General features: G+C 36.0%; 1 long non-coding RNA gene across 1 annotated transcript; it reads left to right on the top strand.

Moving 5' to 3' along the window:
* The first annotated feature begins 3420 nt into the window (after positions 1–3420).
* On the top strand, positions 3421–5023 carry LOC134809834 (uncharacterized). Its single transcript, XR_010156393.1, has 3 exons — positions 3421–3498; positions 3760–3818; positions 4877–5023. It is a non-coding gene; the product is annotated as an uncharacterized LOC134809834 (long non-coding RNA).
* Positions 5024–13817: the final 8794 nt, after the last annotated feature.

The following is a 13817-nucleotide window of genomic DNA, read 5'->3' as shown; positions in this document are numbered from 1 at the left end:
TTATAGATGACTCAGTCTCAGGAATTTTGTTATAGCAGGACAAACAGACTAAAAGAACAATGTCCCCATTTTTTTTCTTTCATGCTAACCACTATAATTTTTAATTACAGATTCATTTGTCTACCTCTTTATTATGTCTCACCTCAAGTAGACTGGGAGTCTCTACATTCACGCTCCTACAGAACCCAGGGCCAGATAGGGACCTGCTACAACATTTGCTAGGTCTAGTGCAAAATGAAAATGTGGAATTCCTTGTTCAAAAATTATTAAGAATTCCAAGACAGCAACAGCAGAGCATTAAACCATGTGTGGGGTACTTCTGAGCACATGTGACTGCCAGGGTTGCAGACCCAAGAAGTCAGCCCAGGGTCGGGTAGGTTGCAGCACTCCCTATGTATGTGTTGAATAAACACATATGTTATTCAAGTGATCCATGACCTAAAAAGATTAAGAATCACCACTCTCTAAATTCCTACTTATTTTTTGTCAGAGTCCTATCAACAATTGCTTTTTAATTTTTCTGATGAGTCCAATTTCTGAAAGAAATTTAAGAGACAAACATTTTTCATCTTGAGCCTCAGAGATAATTGCAATACACAATAAAATCACAAAAAGTTAAAACTAGATATAATAAATGATTTCATTATTATTTATACTCAGATTGTAAAAAGTACATTTGCCTACAACTACTATTAATATGTAATTACATTACATTAATCAAAAATGTTATTTTTCCTATGAATAAATAAGGTTTATATTGCTGTATTAAAACTAAAGATTTTCTGTCATTTGTAAAGTGCTTAGAATCAAATGTATTTGAAATTTTTGTGCTCTTAGTATACCTTGAGTTCTAATGACAGAAACTTTATTAAAAACAAATTCTTAAATTTTGTTTGAAACCTCAATTTCTTAAAATGATATTAGATCTCTGAGAAAAGGTTTAGTTGTAATTTGGAGTAACGTGTTTGTGGGAAAAAAGCACAACATATATTTTAAAGGAGAAGAATGGAACTTTTACTTCTACCACAAAAAGAATTGACACACAGGATAATTGACCTTTGAAACACACAGATTGCTTCAGCATTCAGGTGAGTTAATGTTGTAAAGTCAGGAGTTTTCAATTTCAATCAAAGTTTTAATAGTCATTATAAATTAAACTATTTTGCAATGCTCAAATAGGATTATAAAGAAAAAGTCACTTAGTTTCAGTTGTTTTGCTATACATTATAAGAAAAAGCTTGTTTCAATAAACTTGAGAATTCTTTTTTTCTGAGAATTCTTTAACATGTCTTGACTGTTTCAGAAAATGAGTTATTCATATAAGACTTTTGATTATAATATCATGCAAACATTAATCCATAATCTAAAGGAGATAAGAAATGCTGGGAATTGGTTTTAGACATAAAATAGCTGTCTCTTTGGTTAAAATTAATGAGAAGGAGATTACATTTCACTGCAATTTGAGCAAATGTAATTTTAGGTTTGGGAAGTCAAGGCAGTGCCTTGAAAATTACTAAAATCAATGCATGCACATTCATGCACATAAACAGTTCTGTAAAAACGCTTCACTACTAAAATAGTAATTTGCTATTAATCCTGGTAGTTAATCTAGCCAACAATAAAATATAACTTTCTCAGGATTTTTCTAAGCATCATTATAATGATGTGTTTTGTAAAACTCCACAATGAATGAGGAAAAAACCCCTCTAAAGTGAAAAGCGTAATAGTATACAAAAAAATTGCTTTTTTCTACAAGTGATCCTTTTTGAGTAGTGCAAGTAAGTTATGTGAAGCTATTTGTATATAGAATTTTTAACAGAAAGGCAGTTAATCCCCAACTCCTATGCAGTAAACTGTTGAAAAAGTATTTAATGAATATGATTTTGAATGGCACAAAATGCTTTACCTGAGTACCAAATTACTAGGTTGCAGTGGGCAAAATACACAGATGAACAGTATTGTATCACTTCCCTCCACCAATCAATGACAAATAGGAATTTAAATTATCATGCATAAACATATATGTTAAAATTTTTAAGTAAGTGTTTATGTACTAGACTTTGCTGGGTTACACAGAATTCATAAGCAAATGTCAAATTCTTTAAAATCAGATTTCCAATTTTATTCTCTTTGGATCTACTTATGAGGAATATTGCTTGAAAATAAAATATATTTGTCTGTAACATAGTGGAAGTAATGGGAAATGTTGAATTGCCGCTAATTTAAACACTGTAGTGGATTTAAGAAGCCTGTTAATTATCTTTCCCCACAAAGAGGTGAGTCTATTTGTCCATACACTTGAATCTGTTTTGACAAATAGAACACGAAAAAAGTGATGCATTACCAGATACAACCCTAGTCTTTAAAAGAAGTGATCCTTTCTTTTTTCTTCTTCATGAAACTCAGCAGTCAATCTGGGAAGAAATGCAAGCAACTACAGGGAACAGTAAGTGCAGAGAATTATTAATTTTCCCAGAGAAGAGCAAGTGCCAAATTGCCTGCCATATGAATGGACCATCTTGGGAATGAATTCTCCATCCGACACTACTTGGAACAGATAAGCTGTCCTGGTCAAGTCTACACAAATTGCAAAATTATGAAGTAAAAAGTGATTGTTAGTATTTTAAGCATCTAAGAATTTGGTTGATTTGGGTTATACAGCAATAGATAACCAAAACAGAATTCAAAACTCTGAAGTGTGGTGGTACTGTAAACAAACTCAAAATCTGTGGCACTGTCCTTAGAATGGGTATTGCGGGGAGAGGTGGGCAGAGGCCTGAAGAGCCTCAAGGAGACACTTAATGAAGGTTTGAAATAGAGTGATGAAATTGTTATAGGAGTTCTCCTTTTACGGGTCGGGGAAGGTGTAGCAACATCATAATCTGCGATAATATGGAAGATAGAAAGTCTACCTAATGAAATCATGATTAAAGAGATGTCCGGGAAAAATTTTCAAGTGCCAACTGGCTTCTTTTAACTGCACAGTAAAGTGCCAGAAAATTGAGATAAGCTAAAAAAAAAAGCAGAACTGTTCAGTTATCAAGCAGAATTTAGAGAAACTATAAAAAAATGGCCAGGCATGGTGGCTCGTGTCTGTAATCCTAGCACTTTGAGAGGCTGAAGCAGGCAGGTCACCTGAGGCCAGGAGTTTGAGACCAGCCTGGCCATCATGGAGAAACCTGGTCTCTACTAAAAATACAAAAATTAGTTGGGTGTGGTGGCGCATGCCTGTAATCCCAGCTACTCAGGAGGCTGAGGGAGGAGAATCATTTGAACCCAGGAGGCAGAGATTGCAGTGAGCTGAGATTGTGCCACTGCAGTCTAGGCTGGGTGACAGAGTGAGACTCTGACTCAAAAAAAAAATAATAATAAAATATAAAAAATAAAAAAGCCTGATGCACTGGGTTTGGAAATAAAACGTTTTCTCATTCTTAACCTCTCCAGGCAGCAAAATTTCACAATGTAAGAAATAGGCTCAGGACAAGCATCACATCCAAGGTATTGTCTTCAATGTGTGGCCTCACGTTCAAGAGTGTAGCCTAACACCTTGCTATGGTCCAAATGTTTGTGTCCTCCAAAGCTCACGTTGAAATTTAATTGCCATTGTAACAACGTTGAGAAGTGGGAATGGGATCTTCAAGAGGTAACTGGGTCATAAGGGCTCCACTCTCATGGGTGCGATTAATGCTGTTATAAAAAGTGTGAATTTGGCCCTTTTTTCTCTCTTGCCTTTCTCCCGTCTCCCATGTGATGACACAGCAAGAAGGTCTTTGCAAGAGCCCAACACCTCGATATTGGACTTACCAGCCTCCAGAATTGTAAGCTAATAATTTTCTGTTAATTATTTATTATCAGTCTCAGGTGTGTTATAGAAGCACAAAACAAACTAAGCCACAGCTATTGTTAAGACTTCAGGAAGACTGAAGGAGGTGCTGTACAGACCTTCTTGGCTAAACAAAAGTGTCTGTAACAATCACCAGGTTGTATCCCTTAAACTCTATCTGCTAAATGGCAGGTTTTATATCTTAAGGATATCGTCTAATATCATCCTACCTCTGAGAACAAGGTAGAGACAGCCTGTGTTGAAGAAATCAGCAGCTGTGGATTTTGTTTAATGTGATAGATTATAATCTTATACACAGGAGGCCTCATTTTTAAAGAATTTATTATGGATTGCACTGAAATCTTAGCATCAGTTCACAATGAAGAGAACTTTGGACTCTCAATATGTTATGAGCAGGAAGCAGATTGGAAAAGCTCCTTAGCTGCAGTCTCAAGTACCATATCTCATAGAAAAGCCAACATAACTCAAAGTAATAAACCAAGAGCCCAAAAAGCAGAACCAAGAGACACTTCTAGGAAGAATGACTATACCATATTGAGAACTGACAGCATTTGCCCCAATTTTTCAAGCTATGGATTAGTCATCAAAGTATGCCTCCATCTTTTCTTGTTTTTGAATTGAATTTTCTGTTTCTCTGACCTTTACACATTATAGCATGTCGTGTGCATGCAGTAGCTAACATTTCCCTTTAGTTAGCAGATCTTTAAATCTAGAGGAACTGCAGCACCTGAAGCTTGCCATATGCACCTGAATCTGATTTAAATGATGCGATTCTAGATTTTAGTGCCAAAATGTATGCAATATTGAAGATTTGGGGAGGATTTGATGAAGTATGAGGGTTGGTAATAATTTATGGACAGAATGAAGAACACAATGATGAAGCGTGGCCTCAAATTCTTTGTTACTACCAGCAGAAAAATGTGGGAACTCTGTTTCTACTTTTTGAATCTTGACAGGACCTTGAGCTGTTTTCACTAATAAAATACAGAGAATATATGAAGAGAAATAGATATGTTTATTTTTTGTTTTCAGAATCCAATATCATGTAGGCACATGAGGAAGCCTATATGGAAGACAATTGAGACCTCAGCTAAATTCCCAGTCAGTAACCAGCACCAACCTGCTAGCTGTGTGAGGGAACCATCTTGGAAATGGATTCTCCAGCCCTCTTCAAGAGTCCTGGACCATGATTTCATGAGACAATCTCCACTGAGTGCTGGTTAGTTACAAAACCATGTTCAAATAAATGATTGGTCTCATTTTAAATCATAAGTTAGTTTTGTTTTTATGCAGTGATGGAAAACTGAGGTGAACACTTATTGAATGTTCACTTTATACACATTCAGAATATATTATAAAACCGTGATTGAATTTAGCAGTCTAAAAATCTATTTTTTAATTTGCCTATGATTCCTTCTTGTTTGTACATGCTAGAGATCTCAAAAGACCAGGCTATCTTATTGGTCAGAATATATATGTCTTAAGCAAGAAAAATATCTACTATTTGCCTATGAAGCAAAATTTTATTTAGGAATATTTTTTAAACACTGAAATAAAACAACCTTAAAATAAAATCGCTCAAATTTTTTGTCTTCTGTTCTTACTCTGTACTTCTCTCATACTGATTAGCTTTAATTTTAGCCCAACTTATAATGATTCTCAACCTGTAATTTTTTACTTAGCCCTCCCTCTTGCTCCCTAAACTGTTACCTTCAATTCACTGCAAGAGTATGTCCAACGTGTCAAAACTACATTAAGCTTTTTATTTTTAACTAAAACAAAGCAAAACAAAAATTGTGTTTCCTCCTATACTTCCTGTCAAATAACAACTTGTCATTGTGACAACTCCCTCTTTCTTATACTTCTTCATCTAGTCACTCATTAGATTTTATCTCTCAAATAGCTCTCAAATGCACCCCCTTAATCTCCTTCTGTCTGTCACTCAGTTCAAGTCTTCGTAACTTTTTTCTCAGATCATTGCATAAAGTATTGAATGTATGTCATGAAGTAATTGAGAAAACATGCTTTGGACTACAATAAAGTATCATGAAAGCAGTTTTTCCGCCCAATGAGATCCATGTTTATAGAACTTTTATTGAGGATAATATTCTTCTTGCCAAGAAAAAGTTAAACATTGTTTTGATCATTATATTAGAAGAGAAAATAGTTCACAGTTAATAAAACATATATATTAAACTAAAGATTAGAGAAACTATATAGTAATTATAAGCATTATAAAGAGCCTATTGGAGGGAAACACAACTTTAGAAATAAATTGACTAACATTTAATTCTATAAGATCTGTTTTACGCTGACTACACATGGATATAAACATGGGTTAAATAGACAATGAGAATTACTAGAGTGGGGAGAGGAAGAGAAGAATGGGTTGAAAAATTACCGATTGAGTACTATGCTCACTGCCTGGGTGACAGGACCATCTATACCTCCAGCTCAATATCACGCAATATACCCACTTAAAAAAACCTTTACATATACCTCCATGGATCCCAAATTTAAAAATAAAAAAATTACCTATTTTATGAGAAAGTTGCACAAGTAAATTGATAATTGTAATAAAAGGTTTTGCTGTCAATAGATACATACTACAAGGAATAAAAAAATGGATAAAACAAAATGTGATAACAGAAGCAAATCCGCACTGGTCTAATATTATTCTTTTATCCATATTGATTGGGCTCTAATCAATTCTTCAATTGGAAAAAAGAATTCATTTAATATATGCCTTTAATAGTTTTTTATGAAAGATAGCTGCAAGTAAATGGTAGTTTTGTGATGTAAATGGAGGTCTATAAAGGTATATTAAACTCAAACATTATACTTCTTAGTCAATAACCTTAGATAATACTATTTAAACACTTTAAAACTTAGATTTTTTAATAAAATGCAAATGTTACCTACATTATAGGTTTAGATTATATAAATTAATATATGTTTCCCCTGGTACCTAAAATGTCATATACTTAATTAATATTTGATGATTAAAATAATGTCTTTGGATTTCAAGAAGAGTAGGAATTATATGCACAATAATTTAGGAACTATAAGCATGCTCTCACTCATAAGTGGGAGTTGAACAATGAGAACACATGGACACAGGGAGGGAACATCACACACCAGGGCCTGTTGCAGGTGGGGGACTAGAGGAGGGATAACATTAGGAGAAATACCTAATGTAGGTGATGGGTTGATGGGTGCAGCAAACCATCATGGCACGTGTATACCTATGTAACAAAACTACATGTTCTGCACATGTGCCCCAGAACTTAAAGTATAATAATCATAAAAAATTAAAAAAGAAAGGAAAGAGGGAAAACTAACTATCATTTACTGGGCATATTCTGTGTGCTTGGTACATAAAATACTCATTTAATACATGTAGCCATTTAAGTTTTTCAGGAAGTCCTTCAAATAGACATCATTATTATCCATCTTGCAGTAAAGGAAATTGAGGCCCATAGATGTTAAGCAAATGGCCCAAACTAGCACTGGAACTCCATTCTCTTTAGTTAAGTTTAAGTTCTTACATTTTATTGCATCTCTTGGTGTCACAAGAATAAAGAAGTCATGCTTTTTTTTTAATTTTAAAAATTTTGCCAAATGGTAATGATTGTAACTTTCGTACCCATTTACATGAGAAAAATACTGCTTTCATTTCATTAAGTAACATCTAAGAACATTTCATTGTTCAGTGATAACAATAAAATAGAAAATATCTATCCTTCTCTTTAAAACTTTTAAAGGGCAATGGAGTTCAATGGTTAAAACTTGGGCTCTGGAGTCTGTCAGACCCAGACACAAATCCTGTAGCTTCATCTGTAGAGTGTCAAGTTCCTCATCTGTGAAATGGACTGAGTTATTTATACCTTTCTCAGAGTGAGATAATTCAAGTGTGTAGCTTTTAGCAAAGTGCTCAATATGCATTTAAATTTGAAAAATACTTTATTAGTATTAAAAAGCTTCTCACATATTAGCCTATGTTCTTTTGCAACCAAGTAAAAACATTTGAAATAGTTCAAGCAGCAACATCATAAAAATAACTGAGGGTAAATCTGAAAGAAGTAGTCTCGCTCAAGGGTAGGAGGTACACCTGGACTTCACATGACAGTGCAACCAGGAACTAGAAAGTTCAATAATCAAACAGTATGTCTTCTCTATCCCTCTACTGCTCCCCACAATCTCTCATCACTCCTTTTCTTGTTATAGTTGCTTAATTCTCTTTAAGTACTAGATTGTTTTTCTGCTTCTATGTAAACCTGAGCATCCCCAAAATTCTCAAGTTTATGTTACTCTACTTTAAATGGCCATCCCAGTTTGTTTGGATCTTAACATTCTACATACTAAGTTCCACCTTGTGTTAAATGTCCATTTTGGATGTAACAAAAAAAGTTCAGGTCTTTGGGAGGCCGAGGTCGGTGTATCACGAGGTCAGGAGATCGAGACCATCCTGGCTAACACAGTGAAACTCCATCTCTACTAAAAATACAAAAAAAGTAGCCAGGCACGGTGGTGGGTGCCTATAGTCCCAGCTACTCGGGAGGCTGAGGCAGGAGAATGGCGTGAACCCGGGAGTCGGAGGTTGCAGTGAGCCGAGGCCACGCCACTGCACTCCAGCCTGGGTGATAGAGCAAGACTCCATCTCAAAAAAAAAAAAGGTTCAGGAAACATGTTACAGGATTCCCTGTGGAAGATCACAACAGTGGGACTGTGGGGATGCACATGGATAAAAGGCAATTCTCAGAAAATTGTGATTTGAGCAAACACCTAAAAAATACCCATTATATTATCTTTCTTTTTATGTTCTCTCTTGCATTATGGTAACTAACTTATTTCCATGTTTCTCCATTACACTCTGAATTTTGAAAGTAAGTAGGGTGTCTTACTCATCTTTCTGTATCATTACTTTGTCTAAGTCTCTCAAACTATGTAGGTATTGAATAAATGAATGAATGACTAGAAAGGTACATAAATTATTTGACTCCTAAATCATTATCTCAATAATAGACACATTGGAACAACAGTAAACAATACAGAAGTAAGTGAAAGATATTGCAGCAAATTTTCAGATTAACTGATGTAATGAAAAGACTTTTTTTAGATGTCTACAAACATCCTTTTAAACTCTGAAGAAGCTAACAAGCCAGACTTCATGTGAACCGTTCCCATTGTGTGAATGTTCCATTTAACAGGGGACACCTGTGGCCATTCAGGATTTTTTCTTTTTTGCTTTGTTTTGTTTTTGTTTTTGCAGAGTAGGGGTGGGTGGGTAAACTTTCCTAGAATGTCTCTGTTTTATAACTTCAGGAGGAATAATTGCAGAGACATTAGTTATTGAATAATCAGCATGGTGCTGAGAAGAACAGAACCTCAAACACTAACCTAATTCCCTTGTCTAACAAAGTATCAAGAATGAAATAACAGAATAAGAAAGATTCTCTATTATTTGTCTGGCTGTTAATGAGCCCTCCTAGTAGACATCAGCTTCCTGCAAAATTATTCGTGGATTATTCTCTGAGAATGAAGCATACACTTAATAATTTACTGCATCTCAAAATGGTGAAGTAGCAAGTACTTTTGAAGATGTTTGGAATGGGAGGTCAATTGAGAGCACTTAGATGAAATTATTTAGGAATAAAAAACGTTGTTAACAAAGGACATGAAAATAAATGAAGAATAAACTCAAATAGGAATATACGGACTTTGAAAAAAATCCTTTGAATTACTTAACAGGTTATTTTAAAAATTAATAATTTAAAGGATAGTGTTACTATTAAGATGGTAATTATATATTGTGATATACAACTGTTCCTTCTGGTGGGTTCTTGGTCTCACTTCAATAATGAAGTTGCAGACCCTCGCGGTGAATGTTACAGCTCTTAAAGATGGTGTGTCCGAAGTTTATTCCTTCAGATGTTCAGATGTGTCCAGAGTTTCTTCCTTCTGGTGGGCTCATCGTCTCACTGACTTTAGGAGTGAAGCCATAGACTTTCACAGCGAGTGTTACAGCTCTTCAAGCTGGTGAGGACCCAAAGAGTGAGCAGCAGCCAGACTTATTGTGAAGAGCAAAAGAACAAAGCTTCCGCAACACAAAAGGGGACCTATCCAGGTTGCCACTGCTGGCTCTGGTGGCCAGCTTTTATTCCCTTATTTGGCCCACCCAAGTCTTGCTGATTGGTCATTTTACAGACCACTGATTAGTCCATTTTACAGAGTGCTGATTGGTTCGTTTTTACAGAGTGCTGATTGGTGCATTTACAAACCTTTAGCTAGACACAGAGCACTGATTGGTGCGTTTTTACAGAGTGCTGATTGGTGTGTTTACAAACCTTTAGCTAGACACAGAGCACTGATTGGTTTGTTTTTACAGAGGGCTGATTGGTGCGTTTACAAACCTTTAGCTAGCCGCAGTGCTGATTGGTGCGTTTTTAGAGTGCTGATTGGTGCACTTACAATCCTTTAACTAGACACAGAGTGTTGATTGGTGCTATTTTATAGAGTGCTAATTGATGCATTTACAATCCTTTAGCTAGACACAGAGTGCTGATTGGTGTGTTTACAATCCTTTAGCTAGACAGAAAAGTTCTCCAAGGTGCAAGAAGATCACTGTGACATACATTCTGTGTCTTAAAAGCAGGAGAGGAAATTCCATGCAAAAGAGTCTCCCTGTATTAGAGGAAAGTATCATTTTTATCATTAAAGACAGGAAGTTGAGGCAGAAAATAAAAAGTATACGAACAAACATTATTAGACTAACCCTGGAAGTACCTTTCCAGGAACTTCTCCACCCAATTATCTACCCTAGCCACAGCTCCTTTTCCTTGTTACATTTTCACATTTTGCTACACTTTGTCGAATGCAGTACTTAACTGTTCAACTCTAATTGCGTCTTTAGGTCTTCATTTCCTTATGAAGGCTCTGTGTCAAGTAAAACTTGTATTAAATAAACTTGTATGCTTTTCTTTTGTTGATCTGTCATATGTCCATTTAATTATCAGGTTTCGCTAATAAGAAAATCCCTGTAGGGTAGAGGTAAAGTTTTGCCTCTTTTACATCAGCATAGTTAATTTATTAACTCACTAAGAAACACATCAATGCTGAAGATAGTTCATGGTACGATTTTTAATACATAAGCTCATATATTAAATCCGCACTCACACACATGTAAATAGATATATATGGGAATATATGCATGTACAAACACAAACACACAGAGAAACCAACATACATGTATTCAAATATTTCTTTTTAAATTAGTAGAAATACGTTTGTCCTCTACATTTAGATCATTTTAATTTACAACTGAAAAAATAGTAGTTCCTAAATGAAATATTGTTAAGAATTCTTCTCTGAATACAGATATAACTTAAAGATATACAGAATCAATTCCTGACAACTACAATAAAGCAAATATTACAATAAAGAAACTCAATTTTTTTGGTTTCCCAGTGCATATAAAAGTTATGTTTATACTATACTGCAGTCTATTAGGTGTACAATAGCATTATGTCTACAAAAACAATGTATATACTTCAATTAAAAATAGTTTATTGCTTAAAAAATGCTAAGTATCATCTGAGCCTTCAGTGAGTTCTCATCTTTTTGCTAGTGGAGGGTCTTGCTTCAGTGTTGATGGCTGCTGATTGATGAGGATGGTTGTTTGCTTGGGGTGGCTGCAGCAATTTCTTTTCTTTTTTTTTTTTTTTTTGAGATGGAGTCTCACTCTGTCGCCCAGGCTGGAGTGCAGTGGCGCAGGCTTGGCTCACTGCAACCTCCGTCTCCCAGGTTCACGCCATTCTCCTGCCTCAGCCTCCCCAGTAGCTGGGACTACAGGTGCCCGCCACCATGCCTAGCTAATTTTTTATTTTTAGTAGAGACGGGGTTTCACCATGTTAGCCAGGATGGTCTCAATCTCCTGACCTCGTGATCCGTCCTCCTCGGCCTCCCAAAGTGCTGGGATTACAGGCGTGAGCCACTGCGCCCACCAGCAATTTCTTTTTTTTTGAGACGGAGTCTCACTCTGTCTCCCAGGTTGGAGTGCAGTGGCGCTATCTTGGTTCACTGCAACCTCCACTTCCAGGGTTCAAGTGATTCTCCTGCCTCAGCCTCCCGAGTAGCTGGGTTTACAGACGTGGGTCACCACGCCCAGCTAATTTTTGTATGTTTAGTAGAGATAGAGTTTCACCTTGTTGGCCAAGCTGGTCTCAAACTCCCGGCCTCAGGTGGTCCACCTGCCTCGGCCTTCCAAAGTGCTGGGATTACTTGCATGAGCCACCACACCTGGCCCAATTTCTTAAAATAAAACAACAATGAAGCTTGCCAAAAGATGAATTCTTCCTTCCATTAAAAGATTCCTCTGTAGCATGCAATGCTATTTGATTGTGTTTTAACCATAGATGAACTTTTTCAAGACTGGAGTCAATTCTCTCAAATCCTGCTGCTGCTTTATCAACTATGTTTATGATGTAATATTCTAAAACTTTTGTTTTCATTTCAACAGTTTTCTTAGTATTTTCACCAGGAGTAAATTCTATTTCAAGAAGCCCCTTTCTTTGTTCACCCATAAGAAGCAATTCCTCATACATTAAAGTTTCACGATGAGATTACAGGAATTCAGTCATACCTTTAGTATTCACTTCTAGTTTCCTTGCTATTTTCACCCCATCTGAAAATGTGGTTACATTTCACACACTTAATTTCTCCACTGAAGTCTCAAAACCCTCAAAGTCATCCATGAGGATTGAAATTAACTTTTTTCAAACTCCTGTTAATGTTCATATTGTGACCTCCTCCCATGAATCATGAACGTCTTAATGGCATCTAGAATGGTGAGTCCTTTCCAGAAGATGTTTAATTTACTTTGCCTAGATCCATAATACCAATCACTACCTATGATAGCTATAACCTTACAGAATGTAGTTCTTAAATAATAAGACTTGAAAGTTGAAATTACTTCTTGATCCTTGGGCTGCAGAATGGATGGTGTATTAGCAGGCGAGATAAAGCATTAATCTCCTAATACATCTCCATCAGAGCTCTTGGATGACTAGGTGCAATGTCAATGACCAGTAGGAATATTTTGAAGAACTTTTTCTTTCCTGAGCAGTAGCTTTCAACAGTTGCTTAAAATATTCAGTAAATCATGCTGTAAATAGATGTGCTGTCATTCAAGCTTTGTTGCTTCATTTATAGAATACGGGCAGAGTACATTTATATTAATTCTTAAGGGCGCTAGGGTTTTCAAAATGGTAAATGAGCATTGGCTCCAATTAAAGTCACCAGCTACATTAATCCAAAACAAGTTAGTTAGCCTGTCCCTGAAGCTAAGAAGCCAGGCATTGACTTCTCTCTAGCTATGAAAGTCCTGGATGACATCTTATTCCAATATAAGACTATTTCGCCTACATTGAATATCTGTTGTTTAGGGTAACCACCTTCGCCAATTTGTTAGATCCTTGTGTAACTTGCTGCAACTTCTACATCAGCATTTGCTGCTTCGCCTTGCACTTTCATGGTGCAGAAATGGCTTCTTTCCTGAAACCACTTCAGACAATCTCTGCTAGGTTCCAACTGATATTCTGCAGCTTCCTCACCTCTTTCAGCCTTCATAGAATTGAATAAAGTTAGGAGCTTTATCTGAATTGGCCTTTGACTTAAGGGAATGTTGTGGCTGGTTTGATTTTCTATTCAGAGCACTCAAACTTTCTTCATATCAGCAATAAGGCTGTTTCGCTTTCTTACCATTCCTGTGTTCACTGGAGTAGCACTTTAATTTCTTTCAAGAACTTTTCTTTCACATTCACAACTTGCCTAACTGGCAAAGAGGCCTAGCTTTTGGCCTATCTTGGCTTTGGCCAGGCCTTCCTCATCCTTTTTAGCTTTTTACTTATTTCACTTGAACACTTAGAAGCAATTGTGTGGTTATTAAAAAAATTGGCCTAATTTTAATATAGTT

Source organism: Pan troglodytes, chromosome 3, assembly GCF_028858775.2.
Source record: "Pan troglodytes isolate AG18354 chromosome 3, NHGRI_mPanTro3-v2.0_pri, whole genome shotgun sequence".
NCBI classification, from domain to species: domain Eukaryota; kingdom Metazoa; phylum Chordata; class Mammalia; order Primates; family Hominidae; genus Pan; species Pan troglodytes.
Note: the sequence above shows the minus strand (reverse complement) of the source record. Positions and strands in the feature narration are given on the sequence as shown.